Source organism: Narcine bancroftii, chromosome 3 (assembly GCF_036971445.1).
Source record: "Narcine bancroftii isolate sNarBan1 chromosome 3, sNarBan1.hap1, whole genome shotgun sequence".
NCBI lineage: Eukaryota > Metazoa > Chordata > Chondrichthyes > Torpediniformes > Narcinidae > Narcine > Narcine bancroftii.
This window is the reverse complement of record NC_091471.1, coordinates 274336227-274355452: the sequence shown is the minus strand read 5'-3', so window position 1 is coordinate 274355452 and position 19226 is coordinate 274336227. Positions and strand designations below refer to the sequence as shown.

The 19226-nt window shown below is 40.3% G+C and overlaps 1 long non-coding RNA gene across 2 annotated transcripts; it reads left to right on the top strand.

Annotated features, from left to right (window-relative positions):
• The first annotated feature begins 2419 nt into the window (after positions 1-2419).
• LOC138756493 (uncharacterized) lies at positions 2420-15464 on the top strand. 2 transcript variants are annotated; one of them, XR_011353102.1, is made up of 5 exons: positions 2420-2538; positions 4948-5005; positions 6624-6849; positions 7000-7127; positions 15278-15464. It is a non-coding gene; the product is annotated as an uncharacterized lncRNA (long non-coding RNA). The 2 variants fall into 2 exon arrangements; XR_011353101.1 differs by lacking the exon at positions 6624-6849.
• The last annotated feature ends 3762 nt before the right edge of the window (positions 15465-19226 follow it).

Sequence of the window (19226 nt, the reverse complement as noted above, 5' to 3'; positions counted from 1 at the left end):
TCCCTCTCTTTCCCATCCCTCTGTCTCCTTTCCTCCTTCCCTCTCCATTCACAGATACATCCCCCTCCCCCTGTTTGTTGGTGTGCCCTTCCTCTCTTATCCACCTATTACCTCCTGTCTGTGAACCTCTGCTTCTCCACTTGCCCCTCTCCCCAACATTTTGTTTGGGCACCTGTCTACATTTTGCTCATACCTTGATGAAGGGCTCAAATCCAAAACAATGGTTATGCATCTTTATTTTTCCTATACCTGCATCAAGTACGCTGTTTGACCTGCTGAGTTTCTCCAGAATTTCTCCTTCTCAAGGACAATTAAAGGTGAGTAGTAAATGCCAGCGCATTCCCATATGAATGAATAAAGGGTTAGCCTCAGATGCTCTGCTCATTGATGAAAATATATCTTGCTGATCAGTCATCCAAGAGCCCAGCGAGTCAACAGCATTACAAATACAGAGAGCATCACGAAATGATCAGAGGTACCAAATAGCAGAATGTCAATTGGAGAGGAAGCCCAACAGATGCCCTTTCTCTCCAGCTCAAGATGCTGGTATCAACTCTAATTCTTCCTCTGCAGTCATTTTTAAGACTCACTTAAGAGAGTTGGAGGAAAATTTGTATCCAAAAGTGTGACTAAGCCATCGAGATCCAAAATAATTCAGCTTATTCTCATTTTTGTACTGTTGGTGATCTTTTAAAAAGACTACATCGTCATCTACCTCACCAGATCACAAGATATAGGAGCAGAAATAAGCCAATTGGCTCACTGAGTCTGCTCATTAACAGATCTATCCTGCACTCAGCCACACTCACCACCATTCTCTCCATAACCTTTGATGCCCTGACTATCTCTTCCATAAATACACTCAATGACCTCTCTTCCACAGCTGCCTGTGGCAACAAGTTCCAGACTCATGTTCCTCTTGCTAAAGAAATTTCTCCACATCTCTGTTTAAAATTGACATCCTTTTATTCTGAAGTTATATCCTCTTGTCCTGGACTCCCCTACTATGGGAAAAAACATTTCCACATCTACTCTCCCTATGCCTTTCAGCATTCAAAATGTCTCTATGAGGTCCCCCTTCATCATTCTGTTCTCCAACAAGTACAGTCCAAGAGATGACAAATGTTCCTCACATGCTAACCCTTTCATTCCTGGTATCATTCTCATAAATCTCCTCTGAACTCTCTCCAACGCTAGCACCTACTTTCTCCAATAAGGCACCCAAAAATGTACACAGTACTCTGTGAGGCCTCATCAATGCCCTAGAGTCCCAACATTACAGCCCTGCTCTTCAATGCCATTCCTCTGAAAATAAATGCCAACCCACTGACTCAACCTGGAAGTTAACCTTTAGGGTACCCTGCATGAGGACTCCCAAGTCCCTTTGCATCTCTGAATTTTGAATTTTCTCCCCATCTAAATATAGTCTGCCCATCCATTTCTTCTACCAAAGTGTATGACCATACACTTTCCAACATTGTATTTCATCTGTCACCTCTTTATCCATTCTCCTCATCTCTCCAAGTATCTCTGCAGCCTTTCCGTATCCTCAGCACCACCTGCCCTAGCACCTGTTTTGGTATCATCTTGTTGAACACTTTGCAAGCTCATAACTGCAGGACTCAAGAGGGTGTAGACACTGGGGAATTAATTTCTCCTTAGGACAGAGAGGATTTAAATGGAGATTCAATACAAGCTGCCAGAACCACAAAGTATTTTGGTTGGAGTAAATGAAGAGAGTATATTTCTATTGATTGAGGTGTCAGTAACAAGAGGGAGCTGATAAAGTGTTGGAGATTAGAGTTAGGGAAGACAAGAAGAAATTCTTCTCTCCAGTCACACGTTGTAGTCTGAAATTGAATGCCCAAAAGGGTGCTGGAAGTGAAATCAATATTGAGTTTCCAAAGAGAGTTCAATACATACACGAAAGGGATGCTTTTCCCTACCTTGATAGGGCTAATTGGGCTCCTCTTAAATGTGTCACATGATTACTCTCTCATACCTCGATGAAGGGCTCAAGCCCAAAATGCTGGTTCTGTATCTCTATCTTTATTAGTCCACTGTTTGACCTGCTGAGTTTCTCCAGCATTGTGTTTTTACCACCTTCTCAAGGACAATTAAAGGTGAGTAGTAAATGCCAGCGCATTCCCATATGAATGAATAAAGGGTTAGCCTCAGATGCTCTGCTCATTGATGAAAGTATATCTTGTCTGCAGACTTTCGTGTTTTACTCCTGGATTCTCTCTTGGTTACTGTCAATATGTTTTAACTTGTTTCAGAAACAATCTCCTAAAGAGCAAACGTATGGAATGAAAAACAGTAGTATCAGACAAAGTGCAGGAGTATAATGTAATCCAGTTCATATGTGATGTCATAATCCAAGAGAACCATGATTCCAAGACGAGCTTAGTATCATGTAGTTAATCAGTCCTTGTGCCTCCTGATACAAGTATTGTTAGCAATGTGTAAAGAAGTGAATTAATAACTCAGCAACATCTGGGGGAAACAAAAATCTTTCCTTTAAGATTTCAACCAACAGTAAGTTAGCTTCACTTGGTGCTAACCCACACATGAAATTGCCCACGTAGTAATTTAAATTTTATTTATTTTAAAGTTTTATTAACAGAAGCTGATTCCAGCCATTTAAACCCGTGCCACCCATTATACCCAAATTAACCTATAACCCATACATTTTGGAAGGTGGGAAGAAACTGGAGCACTCGGGGAAAATCCACGCAGACACAGGAAGAACATACAAGTTCCTTAGAGGCAGCACCTGATTTGAATCCAGATGGTTGGAATTATAATAGAGTTGGGCTAATTGCTACACTAACCGTGCTGCCCCACACAATTTCACACAGAGTTAGACTCTACAATCAAAAAAGTTTAATGTGGGACATCCAGTCATTAAAACAAGTACGTTTCTCCTGCATCATTTATTGTTTTACAGTGCAAGCTAATAGGTCTCATTTATTCATTATAGTTGGCTATCAAGAAACAGATTAACAAAGTAACGGTGGTTGCAGACTCTTTCCGATTAAATAAAATAGCATTCTTCTCTTGTGCTAATTTATAGGAGCTGAAAATAACTAAATGAATCACCAGATTTAAACATCTGAATATGTTAATCTGTAGATCTCAGTGGAAATTTAACCCCCAGGGAAAATTGGTTTTGACTGAAATGTGGTGCAGGGCACCAGAGAATTGAAAACAGCGACACAGAGAAGTTACAAAAGCTTTCACACGATTTGGAGATTTCAGTCACTTAACCATTAAAAAAAAGTATCAGGGAAGTCTTTTTGTACCTAGATCCAGGTGCAATTTACGAATGCTCTATTCTGATAATCTAGTTTATAAGAACAAGCAGACGGTTATGGAACATTTCAAATACATCGCGAAAGTTTTACACTTTGAAAGACAGCAAGTGGATTATTTGGAAACAGTTCATAGATATTTAAAATGATATTTATAATATGCACAGAACAGTGGGACAGCTGCTGTCTTCATGGAATTAGGACCTTCTCCCTGTGATTGTGTGGGTTTTCTCTAAGGGCTCCAATTTCCTCCCAGAAATGAATTGCCCATTGTAAATTTCCTCAAGTGGGTAGATGGGAATATGGAGGGGGATTCATTGGAATGTGGACAGAATGAAACTGTTAGTATAAAAATGGATGCTTGGTGCTTGACGTGGATTCAGTGGAACAAACCGGCTGTCTCCTTGCAGTTTCCCTCTCACTCGATGACTCAAATAATAGATTACTCCAAAAAAATGATGAATACTGCACAAATTCTCCAAAGGGTACTCCCTGAATGTGAGAAAAATAACTGCATTTCATTAATTTTGTGGTTTAACTCATTAATCTTTGTTTGTTCTTGCTGGACTTTCTCTTTAGGGTTAGGGTTAATCCTAACCCATAAGTATGGCAGGATTTTCAACCTTTTTATGCAGGTGCCTACCTGCTTTTTGCTCATACTTTGAAGGAGGGCTCAAGCTCAAAATGCCACTTATATATTTTTACCACCTATTCATGCTGCATCACCTGCTTGGTTCCTCCAGCAGTTTTGAGTTTTTACTACAATTCCAACATCTGCAAACTTTTGTGTTTCACTCCCCTCCCTGATTTGATTCCCTATTAGCCCCAGGTCAGCCCTATGTCCCTATCACCCAGATCCCAGACCCATAATCCCTTCAATGACAACCTGATCTTCACTCCTAAGCTAAAGTCCACTCACAAGCTCTTGCCCCTACCCTAAGCATATGTTTGGCAAGTTAGGTGAATTAACCATGGAGAGAAATCGGCATGGGAATGGGGCAGAGAATTAAAAAGGGTCCCCACTGGGAGGTCCCCACTGGGAGATCCCCACTATTGCAGCAGACAAAGCTAAGGTGATCATCGAAACAACCTCCCAGTCTACATCCACTCTCTCCAATGAAGAGGAGGCCAAAAATCAGGGAAGGGTTAGTATTGTGATGAAGAATCAGAAGGGTCGGCATGGTTGGTGTGGCGGTTGGCAGAACACCTTTATCGCGCTAGCAACCAGGACCGGGGTTCAAATACAGTGCAGTCTGTAAGGAGTTTCTACGTTCTCTGTGTCTCATTGAGGCAGAGTCAATTCTTTCATTTAAGAGGAGGCTGGATATATACATGGATAGGAGGGGGTTAGAGGGTTATGGGCAGAGAATAAGTGGTGGGATCTAGTGGAGTTGTTTGAGTGACCTGAAGGGCCGAAATGGCCTGTTTCCATGCCACAAACTGTTGTAAGGTTATAATATGAATGTTTGCACTGTGACGCTGATGCAAAACACCGAATTTCGGACTTGTCCATGACAATAATCCTGATTCCGATAAATAGAGAGATTTACATGAGTGTCATTTACAGCATAGTTCAGGAGTGACCACTGGACATCAATTAACAGTCATTCATAGGATTCAATTTCTCTTACAGTTCACCAATTGGAGTTACAGGGCAAGTGAAATGACACCACAGTAGTTCAGAGATGAATGTAAGTACTGAGTTCAGTTTCCAGTGTAGCATTAAACATGACTAAAAACGTTATAGTCACCATTTTGTTTTAAACCGTGTGATGGGATCCAATAACTCCAATAAATCTATTAACAATAACAATAATGGTTAGCGAAGGGTTTGTGCAATGCTGTTACAGTGCCAGCGCCTGGGTTCGAATCTGGCTCTGTCTGGAAGGAGTTTGTACATTCTCCCCATGTCCACATGGGTTTCCTCCGGGTGGCTCCAGTTTCCTTCCATGCTTCAAAATATACGGGTGTTGTTTATCAATTGAGTGTAATTGGGCAGCAAGGGCTCGTGGGCTGGAAGAGCCAGTTACCATGCTGAATGTCTATATTGAATTTAACTAGAGAAAGATCTTCCTTGATTCATGCCCCATAATGGCATTGAGATAGATTCTTGAACTATCATCTATCAGCCCCTCTTTCTTCCCACTTTTCCCATTATCCCATGAAAGAATGTCACCGAATTCTAACAAAAATAGATACACAATATAGTCTCAATACATTCTCCAAAGTCTGAACTTGTTTCTGAAACTCACTTTGTAAGACCGTCAACTCATGTAATTCAGAATATGCAATTCTGGGATGGTTGACAAGTCCAAATGTCACTTGTCTATTTTAATAATGTGAATGGAAGACAGTGTTTGACATCCACATGCATCATTAAGTGACTAACCAACCAATAAATAATCAAGCATACTCATGATTCCCATGTGATGTAATTGTTTCAAGCCTTCACATCTACATCAAACCAGTAAGTTATTTTTCTTGACGTGGGAAACCAATCTTCTGACTCCCAAAATTTTTTGCAATTTAAAAAATTTTATTCCATAAGAAAAATTAATTCATTATTCAGTCTTACTTTAATTTTGCAACATCTCTTCCCTTGAATTAATCCTATAAATATAGAACTGGTGCATCAGAGTTTAGAAGAAGAAAGCTACAGCTTTTTCTCTAACTGCATTTCCTGTTTAATTTATTTATTTTCCATTTAGTTTTCTTGTAATGGAAATTTTGCTGAGGATTTAAGTAATGAAAAGTATGAGGATAATTGAAATAAATGTTTCTAATCAAATAACTCTGGTGTTTGACAATTTAATCATAAAATCAAATGACCTAAACAGATTTGTTTCTGTTTGCCCATTTTATAGAAAATTGATCTTCCCGAAATAGGTCATACATACACTGGAAACTTAAACTGCAATTCACACTGGTTACACCAGACAATGAATATTTTTCTCCTTGAACACTTTTAAGTGTATTTTATGAATTTTGAGCTGCTGATCACAAACATCACCTTGAAATTTTCCTATCATGTACCGTTCTTTAGCTATAACCTATTTGTGATTTCCTGACATAATAGTATATTGCCCACAAAGCAAACTGTTTTGGCCAGTCCAAGCATGCCTGGGCATGTACTCACTTGCAGATGCTATGCCAATGTTATCTTAGGCCTAGGCCTGTTAGTCAGTATAGATACAGACAGAACAAAATAGCATGGAAGCCATTTAAAAATGCTGTTGAGAATTATCTTGGCAATTCAGAGACCAAACCACATCCAGTTGATTGACAACCTGCTTCAATCTCCAAAACCAGGAAGTGGAAAATTCATTTTCTCCATTCGCACTTGGACGTCTTCCTGGCTGATCCTGGTGCCGTCAGTGACAAACATGGTGAAAGGTTTCACCAGGACATCGCACCCATGGAAAAGGGGTATCAGGACAACTGGAATCCATCAATGCTGGCCGGCTATTGTTGGACACTGACACGAGAGGCCTCAGATGCTGATTACAAAGGAAAATCAGCGGCAAAACTTTCTTAGGTCAGTTGAATGAATCCAATGTATCAGCATCATTATGCAATTAAACATGCCAAATTCAATGTTTCTCCAACTTCCTATGTGATACAGTAAATCTGAAATTATCTTTGTTCAGTTTGAAGTTGTCTATCATAATCCCCAATTTTTTTTCAGGAAGCAAACCTATTGAAAAAAATTATTGTCTGGTGTTATTGGTATCACTAGCCAATGGTGTTACATTCTAGGCCAGCATTCTTTTTCCTGGGGTGATGATGGCAAATACCAGAGAACATCCATTTAAGGTGAGTGAAGGAAAGTTTAAAGGAGATGCAGAGTTAAGTATTTTTACAAAGAATGGTGGGTGCTGGGAATGCATTGCTGGGAGTGGTGATCAAGGCTGGTAAAATAGAAACAGTCAAAGGACTCTTGGATAGGCACATGGATGTAAGAAAAACAAAATGTTATGGGTGAGAGATAGATTGTTGTGAAGTAGGTTTGCATGGGTTGGCACAACATTGTAGGCTGAAGGGCCTGCACTGTATTAGAATGTTCTACATTCAAATACACCATTGTAAGGGGAATGCAGGCTGGCAGGTGGAAAATTCAAGGTTGAGGTCAGGAACCTCCATCCTGCACATCGCTGTCTAATATGTGGAAATAGAGACCTTAGATTTCTATGAGGGTGTTATTGACACGTGTACTGAGGAACAGTGAAAAGCTAACTTTTGCGTGTCTTTTAAAGGTTAACAGTAGTGGCAGATTAACCATTAGGCTGAGTAGGCTGAAGCCTAGGGGCCTGGACGGTCTTGGTTTATTGCTTCACACTTACTGCATAGGTGAAGTTGGTGACTGTGTGATCCTCCACCTTCCACCAAATTATTAGATTTTAATGCCCAGTCGGAGACACGTTAAAAATCTAATAGGTTGGTGGGAAGGTGGAAGATTGGGAGTGGGGGATGGGGTTAAATCCTGCCCGTAATCTCCAGTATGCTGGATAACATCATAACAAGGAAGAATTTAGGAGCCTCACACGATGAGCACGACATGACCTGGGCCAGAGTTCTGATTTAAGGTAATTGGGGTCAGAATCGCGATGGGCCTGTGGTGTGCTGAGGTGGCAACAAGCAAGCACAAACTCAAAAGACTGTACAACAGGCTTTATTCCAGTAAAAGTCTGAACACCAGTTGGTTCCCTGTGTGATTAGGTCAGGAGGGGCTGGCTCAGGTTTATCTTCAGGTTGGCTGATTGACAGCTGGCCAGGTGGTGTCAGCCCCTTAGGTGGTCTTCCTGCAGGAACAGAGATCTCCCCCTGCAGTAGGCTGGTGGTCATATCACCACAGGGCTGCTAAGGATTTTATTTACTGTGATCCACACCACACTGTCTGAAAAAATGGGATTCTTGGGGAACATTTTAAAGCAGATAGACTGTGTCTGAGTGTCCCAAGGCCATGGTTAAGGGTTGGGGGTGGTGGGGAGAGACTGGAGAAGGGGGACAACCTACCTTCATTCCCCGAACTTCACTGCTGTCTCAGCCTATGTTTTGCCATGAAGACAGGGGTAAAGTCATCGCTTTCCAATGCAAACTGCAGTCACCTCACAGAGAGTCTCTCACATTCCGACAGTGTCCCAAGTTAATGTGCTTCATAAAAATAACCTTGTTCTTGTAAGTCTCCCAACCGAACAGAAATATATCTGGTATTCACTTCAAGAGGACTAGTGTATAAGAGTAAAGAGGTGTTGTTGAGGCTCTATGGGGCACTGTGAGACCTCATTTGAAGTACTGTGTGCAGTTTTGGGCCCCCTATCTTAGAAAGGATGTGATTTATTGGAGAGGGTGCAGAGGAGATTTACTAGAATGATTCCCGGAATGCAAGGGCTAACATACGAGGAGAGTTTGGCAGCTCTTGGGTTGTATTCATTGGAGTACAGGAGAATGAGAGGAGATCTCATAGAGGCATTTCATATTTTGAAAGGTTTAGATAGGGTGGATGCGGGTAAGATGTTTCCCTTAGTGGGTGAATTGAGGACAAGGGGTCATAGTCTGGAAATTAGAGGTTATCCATATAAAACAGAGATGAGGAAGAACTTCTTTAGCCAGAGGGTCGTGGATCTGTGGAACTCACTGCGGCATACAGCAGTGGAAACCAGATCACTGGGAGTATTTAAACAAGAAATAGACAAGTATCTCATCAGTGAGGGCATCAGGGATATGGGGAAAAGGCCAGAAATTGGAACTAGCGTAGATTTATGAAACAGACTCGATGGGCCTCTTCTACTCCTTTGTCCTGTGATCTTGTGATATCTGTGCATTTTCAGTGTGGTTTAATAAATCTGAATTGATCGACTGAGAAACTTCTAAAAGTGTTGTTAAGGCAATAGCAGGACCCTGGACAGAGCATTCTCTTTTAATTGATGTAATTAGAGGAAAGGCAAGGCGGGGAATCCATGCAAAATAGAAATATATGTTTAATAATAGATTTATAAAAGTAGATTGCATCTTAAAAATTCCCTGAAATTGCCTGATTTTTACCCAGCTGTTTTTCATCGCCAGTTGTTTCTCTGAACCTGAGCTGAAAGGTTCGGAACATAAAATGCCAACACGGCCGAACCGGTTACACGGACAGTCGTCAGTGTCAGAGCCTAGCGATGAGGTCCCCACCAGGGGCCAGGACTAAGGCTCCCCACTACTTCCCCTCCTCATGCACCCCTCTCCACCAGGCTATTGCCACCCGGCCCATCAATTCTATCCTTCCATCACGAAGCACAGTGTACTCATGCATACACCAAATACATTTCCAACAGATAGAATATGTGAGGGGAGGGCATCACCCAAGGGGGAAAGATCAGGGGGGACTTTACTAAAGCTCAGCCTAGGGGCCCAGGTGGTAGTTAATCTCCCAGTGGTTGGCAGAAAGTCACCACACCCCGGCAGCATATTACAAAAAAAAGGAAGGAGATAAAGGAAGGAAAGAAAAGAAAGAAAGAGTCCCTTCAAATTCAAGTTTATTGTCCTACATTGCATTGCACACAACCATGAGATTCTTTTTTCCTTTGGGGCAGCTTCAGAGACAACGCATTATCGAACATCAAGCTGCCTCCTCCATTGTAGCCACCTCCACCACTAAGAGCCACCATGACTCATTCCTGTCACTCCCACGTATTGTCCAGTGACAGACACCAGAACATGCGATGCTCCCATATCTAACTGCCTGGTCTTCATCACAAGTCCTCTATTCCCTGAAGCTATCGGCACCTTCAGTTCTCGCTGCCACCATCAGGAAAGAGGTCTAAATGCCACAAAATTTGCACCACCAGGTTCAGGAACAGCTGCTACCCCTCCACCATCAGACTCCTCAACAACAAACTCTATCTAAAAGACAAATATAATGTATTTGAACAAATTTGGGAACCATATATGGAGTATATTAGAAACTGCTGATTTCAGACCTCCATCTCTTAAAGAGATAAGATACAAGTACAAAAATATTTAAATATGGAATTTTGGATGACATGATTTATTTTTCTTTCTTTTCTTTTGTGTTCTTTTATTGTTTATTTATTTTTCTTCTTTCTCTCTTTTATTTCTTGCTTTACTTTATAGGGGTGGGGAGGGTGGGAGGAAGGGGGAAAAATGAACATGTGAACTGTGTATATTTTAATGATGAATATCTGTATATATTTTTATTGACATGGTTCACAGTGAAGTATTAACTAAAAGAATAGTTTTAAAAAACAACAAACTCAATCAGCGACTCATTTAAGAACTCATACTTTTGCTTGTGATTTTTCTTCTTTTTGTATTACAGGGTCAGATTGTTTAAATTTCTTCATTTGTTTACATGTATACGTATCTTCTTGAGTACAGTTTTTTGCACTTCCAATAAGTGGTAATTCTGTCGGACCTGCCAGAAAAAGAATCTCAGGGCTGTATGTGATGTCATGTATGTACCCTGACAATAAATCTGAATTTTGATAAATCAACACGTAAATACTTGCCCAATAGCAATGAACTTTGCAACAAGGATTGGAGCAGTTCACCTTCAGAATGGGTAGTAAATGACAGAGGTACTATTGCTCTTGGTATCTACATGCAATATCCTGAATGAATTAACTTTTTAAATGGGCTTGAGGTAAAGTATGACTGGAACACAAAAGTCTGCAGATGCTGTGATGGTAGTAAAAACACAATGAAATGCTGGAGGAAGTCAGCAGGATTCACAGCATCCATAGGAGACAAAGATATATTGCTGATGTTTCGGGCCTGAGCCCTTCTTCAAGGAATAAACTGAATGAGCAACAAACAGGAAATCTCAGAATACAGACAGTGCTGGCCCATGCTGCCCAATTACACCTGTAATAGTACAGATTCTATCACCAATGTGTATCTGTACAGTTTGTAGTGTAGGATAACTGTGATTGGCTGAGAGCGTAGCCACACCTACTGGCAGGTCTTGAAGGATTGCTCCTAGACAGACCAGCCCATTCTGGACTGGGCAACCTACACGTGATATGCTCCAGTCTTCTAGTTAATAAAATTGTAGAGCGCATCAAAAGAATCAAAGCCTTGGTTTGGATCAACAAGCCTTTGATTCTTTCGATGCACTCTACAACACCCAATTGACCTAAACCCCAGTACATTTTGAAGGGTGGGAGGAAACTGGAGCCCCTGGAGAAACCACATGCAGATACGGGAACAACGTGCAAACTCCTTACAGACAGCACAGGATGCAAACCCTGGTCCCGATCGCTGGCGCTGTAGCAGCTTTGTGCTTACCACTATGCCGACAGTGCCATCCTGCCAAGTCCTTCACACCTTGACGAAGGGCTCAAGCCTGATACATTGGTTAAATATCTTTATCTTTGCTACATAAAGGACACTTTGACCAGTTGAGTTTCTCCAGCATTATGATTTTTTTTATTTTATGGAAGGTGGATAGCATGGTGCACCACAATGTGGCTCTATAGAATCTAATATCTAGCTAGTCAGAAAAGAGCCATATGTGAGATCCCAAATTAAACTGATCATTAAAGTAGCAATCAAGAGGGGACATTAGTTTAAGGTAAAATAACTGTGATCTTCTTGCAGAGCAGAATCAGTTCCTGATGTTCTTTTCTGATATAAACATGTTTTTTCCCTGTCCAAGTAATTATGGACCTTCAGTAATCAATTCTCATACTGAATAAGAACAGTTCACTATAAATAAGATGGCTAGAATTGTAGCTAGATTGGCTAGATTTCACTGTCTTATTTATGAACAAAAGACCTCAGAACTTGTTAAACTGAATTTCTATCTCATTGAATATTCTGAAAAAGAATTTCCTTGGATGTGAGAAATACACAAAATGCTAGAGGAACTCACGGGTCAGACAGCATCTGTGGAAAACAAAAGATAATTGCTGTTTCAGCCCCAAAACCTTCATCCGGATTTCCACCAGCATTTTGCCCATTTCTCCAGATTCTTAGCTTCTGCCGTCTTTCTTGTTCACTTGGATGTGAAAGCAGGTAAGATGCTCAGAGATCACAAATAATGGTGTGTGCAATTGTGTCAATACTAACTCAGCAGATGGGCACAGAGGCTCCTCCCAGGAATCAATCAAGTCTGTGGCTATCAGACTTGACATCTTCCTTATTTTTTGCACAAATAACACTGGCAACAAAGATTCTGCTTCCTGAACAATTTTGGGTGTATATTATGGATTTTGCCCTGCTAATCACAAAAATCACCTTAAATTTTTCTATCATGTACCTTTTTATTAGATGCAACTTATTTTTGTGATTTCCTGTCATATTTTGTCTATTTCAAGTGCACAAAACCATGAAGAGCAACAGATCACAAATTCATTTTCTGCAATTCACACTTGGACTCCTTCCCTCCTGATCTTGGTGCAGTCAGTGACAAACATGGTGAAAGGTTTCACCAGGACATTGTGACCATGGTAAAGTGGAATCAGGGCAACTGGAATCTATCAATGCTGGCCAACCACTGTCGGACAGTGACACGAGAGGCATCAAATGCTGAGTACAAAGGAAAATTAGCAGCAAAACATTTTTAGGCCACTTGAACTAATGCAATGTGTCAGCATCATTATGGGATGAAACATGCTAAATTCAATAAAAGTTAATTTAATGTTTCTCCAACTTCATACATGATGCAGCAAATATGAAATGATCTTTGCATTCAGCTTGAAATTGTCTATTTTTTTAAATTGTCCCCCATTTTTTTCAGAAAGCCTGGACTGGTCCCAACTGCTGAAGCGAGACAACGACCGCACACTTGTAATTGGTTGTCGGGGCACCGAGTTCCCCAACCGGGACGTTGGCTGGACTTTAGAAGTTCTTATTTTTGTTAAGAGATGTTGCCACCTCTTGGAGAGTCTCACACTTCAGCAGCAGGAACATGGCTTATATTACCCAAAAACTGCTTATCCAAGCACCTATTCCCAGCACAGTAAGAAAGATAAGTGAGCAAGCCTAGGCTTCTGTCGAATAATGTAATTTTCAGCTTATCACTTTGAATACAATGGTTTATTTTGCATCATGGCTAGGCCTCTGACAGTCTGTGACCAAAACAAGCACGAAGATTAAATGTTCTTGGTACACAGATGTCCTTTCGTCAGATAACAGCATCTCTGGCCAAGAACATTTAATCTGCCTGCTTGTTTTGGTCACAGACTGTCAGAAGCCTATAAGATCACCCTTCAACCTCTCACACTCCAGGGAGAAAGTCCCAGTCTATTCAGCCTCTCCTTGTAACTCAATTCATCCCTTCCCAGTTATATCTTTATGAATATTTCCTGCACCTTTCTTGCAATGGAACGGCAAGAAATTAAAGTAGCTGCTTGTCTCATATCCCTGAATAATGACAAATGAGAGGCCTGGTACTGAGTAGAAAGAGAAGGAAATTTGCTTTGTGATAAAGATGAAATCTCTTGGATATTGTGTGCATAGCAGAGATCACCACTACGACCTCTCCAACCAAGGAGTTCAAGAGTAGAAAATCACGACTGACAGGCTTTCCTCCAAGTTGTACATTATCCTCGCCATGAAATAAATTAGTTCCTTCAGCCATGTTAGTCAAAGAACCTGCCCACAAGGACTCCAGAAGTTCAAAAAGTTTATGTACCATCAACTTCCCAAGGCCAGCGAGGGATGGGCTACATGCTGGCCTTACATATAAATTAATAAATAAAAGTCATTTATTTTATTTAGACTTGGCATAGGGTCAGCATGTTTGCAAATCCTAACAATTCCCTCCCAGCCCTCTCCTCCCTGTCCTATATCCCATCAGTAAGATTCCATAGGAGACGATGAATGAACAGCCAAGACCTAAGAACTATTGGTGTGACAATATTCCATTGATGTTTTATCTCTTGCTGGATCAAACAGATCTTCATGAGATATGTGAAAATATTGGTAATACGATGCAAAATACCTGACAATAAACATCCAATACTGTATTTACTTATTGAACACATTCAGGGTAAGGTTTTGCTTACTTTTGCAGTATTGAATTGTTGTACTATAGTTTCCTGTAACATTGGCTTCAGGTAATAAAAAATTGATGGTCTTATGCTGTCAAATGCGTGGGTGATGTTCCACTGCAGAGTATATTAGTTGTACCCTCAAGAATCATAGAATATTCACAATCTCGCATATGAATTCTCTGCCTGTTCTCAGTTTAATGGGTTCAAGGCACCTGTCAGCCACAAGATGCAATGCTTTTTTGATGAAATATGGCTACAAAAGTTATAAAAGCACACATGAAATATTCCAAAATTAGATACAAGATACAGCACCATTAAATTGGGCATATTTAACATGAAATGAGGCCCAGGATCTGTTCAACATTACTAGGGAATGAAAAAGATCAAAACTTTACAGTGTACATAAGCTTTGAACAAAATGAGTTTAAAGGTTTGAGCAGAAGATCAGGAAAAAGTTAACAGGACATCAAAATCCTAAGGTTGATTTGGAAGTCATAATATAAGTCAAAACTGTACTCAAGAAGATATAAACACATACAAACAAATAAAGAAATGTAATCAAACTGATTGTACAATATAGAGGGAGAAAAAACAAAATGCAAACATCAGAGTCCTTAAATGAGTCCCTGATTGAGTTTGTTGTTGAGGAGTTTGATGGTGGAGGGGCAGCAGCTGTTCCTGAACCTGGTGGTACGAGCCTTATGGCACCTATACCTCCTTCCTGATGGTAGCAGCAAGAACAATGTATGTGCTGGGTGGTGTGGATCCTTGATGATTGCTGCTTCTCTCTGATGGCAGTGTTCCCTATAGATGCTCTTGATGTCTAGGTCTGTGTCCACTAACTTTTGCAGGGCTTTCTACTTAGGGGTATTGATATATAAGATTTAAATGAATTTTAAAAAAAAGAATAAAAATAGACAGGGGTCAGATTCTTGCTAACAAACAATTTCATGGCCTTTTCCACAGCAACCTGGAATGATGAGAAATCTATTTTGATGCAGAGAGAAGGAGCCCAACGAAAATCATTCAAGTGTTTGGAGAGTCAAAACCATGGATGTGGTTTTGTATGGTTAACTTAATGCCTTATTTGGTTTGAGAGAGTAAGAAATAGAAATGAAATAGAGATTACAAGTGGGAAAAAAAGAGGCCAGACAGAAAGAATAAATGCTGGACTTTTCAAACATGTTCTCCTTTATTTCAGGTTTACACATTTTTCGGTTTGCATTTACTGATGAATGTTAACATTAAGCTGGCTAAACCAGAATATGGACCAGTGAACCGTGTCAGTATTTTGATTCTCTCACACATTGAGGGATGTAAAGATGTAGAAAAGGTTCAAGCCAATGTATCAGAATTATTCTGAACTAAAGGTTTAAAGAGTTGTGTTTTTGTAAGAGCTTCATCTCAGGCAAATTGTCAGGATTGACTCCAATTTTTTGGTTTCCAAAATGGCTGATGGAGACGAATGTGGAATTCACAATGGGAGGCATTTGATTGTAGTTGGGGATGGTAGTTTAGAAGGGATTTCTTTTTTTGTTTATGCTGGGCTTTTGCCTGCTCCTGATTCATGGACCTGGTACCATCCCAATGTTCCTTCTCCGTGTGATGTTCTGCTTTCTCAAGGAGAATTTGAGAACATCCTTGATTCTTTTCTTCAATCCACTTGCTAACCCATCTCCATGATGGAGAATGGCGTAGAATGCCTATTTCAGAGTTGTATTTGGGAATGAGAATCATACGCCTGTCCACCAGAGCCAACTTGCAAACATCAAAATTAAGACTGCCAGGCAGAAATATGGCTTCTTCCCACAGGCTGTGAGACTAATGAACAGTATCATGTAACTGAGTAAACCCTCCCAAAATGTTAATATTTATTTTAAATTATATCTTTATGTATATATGTGATTATTTTTGTGCTGTGTGTGCGTCGTGGTCGAGAGAAAAGCTGTTTCACTTGGTTCTGGAGGCCAAGTCATTGGGTGTGTTTAAGGGAGATTTTGATAGGTTCTTGATTAGCCAGGGCAACAAAAGTTGTGGGGAGAAGGCCGGGCAATGGGGCTGAGTGGGAAAATGGATCAGCTTATGATTAAGTGGTGGGGCAAACTCGATGGGCTGAATAGCCTATTTCTTCTCTTCTATCTTATGGATTTATGGATAATAAATGAGCTTGAACTCAGTGTTATTTGAACTGCAATAATATGAGAGAAAAGCAGTCATTTTTTTGCTTATTCTTCCAGTGTTATTGGAGATGCTCTGATCTTCTTGCTTTAAGTAATCTGTCGCAGAAGCATGAAAGGGGGAAGATCATTGCTGGCCAGTGAACCTTGAGCATTGTACTGAGCTTGAGATCTAATCTTCAAACATCCTTTTCCTCAGATGCCTAGAGTCTGTGCTAGTCCACAGAAGACAATGGTGAATTTTATTATCCACATCTGCCTCTGCAAAGAGGTGTCTCAAGAGGTGGGAAATAGTCCAGCTTTTCCAGGGTCTCATTGTGGTCTTTCATTGTCTGAAGATGATGAGGTAACAGGTTGATAAAGGACCTGTACTTTGGAATATTAAGCATACAATTATTCTCTTGGCCTCCAAAGATGCATAAACAATGTTGCACATAGCAGCTCAATGATTGAAGTTAGGGTGACTGAGTTCCTGGGGGTGGAGGTGACTGAGGTTGAACCATTTCTCATGGAGATTAAACTCCTCTCCAGTGAATAATTTACTGGAGACCAAGTGCAGCAATTGTGGCAAGAAATAATGAAATATTGAGAAAAAATTGAATGGCATTTATTTAAAGGAACTGATACATTTTTTATATATATAAAAATGAAAGGCTATTGATCAATTATTGCAGTTTATTAATTTAGAAAGATGTCAATGCAAAAATAGGTTTGATGTTAGAGAGTCTTTAGTTTCCCTGAATGTAATTACCAATTGAAATTTGCTGACACTAGACAGCGGTTTCCTGGCTGGGTCAGACGATAGTGGATAGTGGATGCTTAGTCAATCTGATTTGCTTCAATGGCTGATGAAAACAGAAAGGAATTTTCTGCGGGCTTCTTCCAAATTATTGGCCATGTTTATTTCCACGAATAAATCTGAGGGGTGGATAGTGTGTGAAGGGAATTGGGAAGAGGAGAGGAGGTGATTGGGGAAAAAATGACTGGGCACATCTATTCAGGCAGTGAAACACAAAAGTTTTCAGACACTGTGATTGTAGTAAAACACACAGAAATGCTGGAGGAACTCAGCCGGTCTCGCAACATCTACAGGAGGTAAAAATATATTATCGATGTTTCTGGCCTGAGCCCTTCTTCAAGTTATAAGCAAAAAGCATCTGAATAAACACTGAAGAATGGCAGGGGAGGATCCCTGAAAGATGTTAATTGGATACAATGAGGAAAGGTGAGAATTGATTTTGGCTCTGTGAAAGGAAACAGAGGGAAAAGGGAAGAGACAGAGAGACTGAGCTAGGGGAAAGGTAACAGGGGAAAGAAGAAGAAGAAGAATGGGTGGGGGGGGGGGGTTAATGGAATCCAGAGATGTCAATGTTAATGCCATCCAGTTGGAGGGCATCCAGACAGAAGATGAGGAGTTGTTCCTCCAATTTGCAAGTAGTCTCAGTCTGGCATGACTGACATGGACAAACATGTCAGAGGGTGGCCACTGGGAGATCCTGATAGTGTAAGTGAGGGACTGGTTTGTTTGATCCAGTCTGCAATATCCTTAAAATGAGTTGAAACACAGCCCATGCTGGAACAATGAAGTTTACATGCAAAGAGTACATTGTTGAGCCACGCCAGCTCTTGGTGTGAAAGTAAGTATTCCAGTCCATCTGTAAAACTGCTACTTTGTTTGAGAATCAAGCCTACCACAAACTCTAGCTACCCAATAGGATCACAATAAAAACATACACAGATACATAGAAAATTACACATTCCATCATTTAACATTGCCTATTATTTAAGTTAACTCAAACAGTAATTACTATAAAACCTTGAACTTGCTTTGAATTGAAATTTGATTACACACCATTAAACATTGTGACAACATTTTTACTTGATGCCGTTGGAAAATATTTCTGCTGCTTTAAAGTTATTTTGGTTGGTTGGGAGCAGTCCAGATTAAAGGCATTTCAAGAAAGAAAGAAATGAAAGGAGAGAAAGAAGAAAGGAGAGAGAGAGAGAGAGAGAGAGAAAGAGATATTCAAAGAGAGAAAGAGAAATTTGCATCTGACTTCCACAAATAGCACAATGCCAAAATCAATCATAGTTTTTAATCCAAAATGGCCAGATTTTCAATTGCTAGGTTTTAAAAGTTACAAGAAAAAGGTTGGTATCATAAGAACAGAGAAATTTTTGCACAGAGTAGAAAAATAGAGGAGTTGGGGAATCAGTGACCAGAGGACATAGGTTTTAGGTGGGGAGGGGGGGTGGGGGAGGGGTACGAGATTTAACAGGAACCTGAGGGGTAACATTTTTACACAGAGGGTGGTGGGTAACTGGAATGGGCTGAGGTAGGTATTATTCCAATGTTTAAGAAAAACACTGGACGAATACATGGGTATATTTTGGTCAGCATGGGTAAGTTGGGCTGAAGGGTCTATTTATATGCTGTAGGCTCTGTAACTAAATATGGAGTTGGCTTAAAGATCAGCCATGATTGTGCTGAATAATGGGACATGTTCAAGGGCCTCTTCTGGTATTATATCCCTTTCTTCCTAGGATCTAAAGTTGAGTATTGTTCTGTTGAGGGGGATACCAGTTAAGTAAAATATGAGTCTGTATTATCACCTTCTTTTGTTGTTAAGTTCATTTTTTTAGTACAAAAAGGAGGATATAAAACACTCACTTCCAAAAAAAATGTAAGCAAAAGATAAAAATAATTCTAGACACAAAAGTTACTCTAAAAGAAGTAA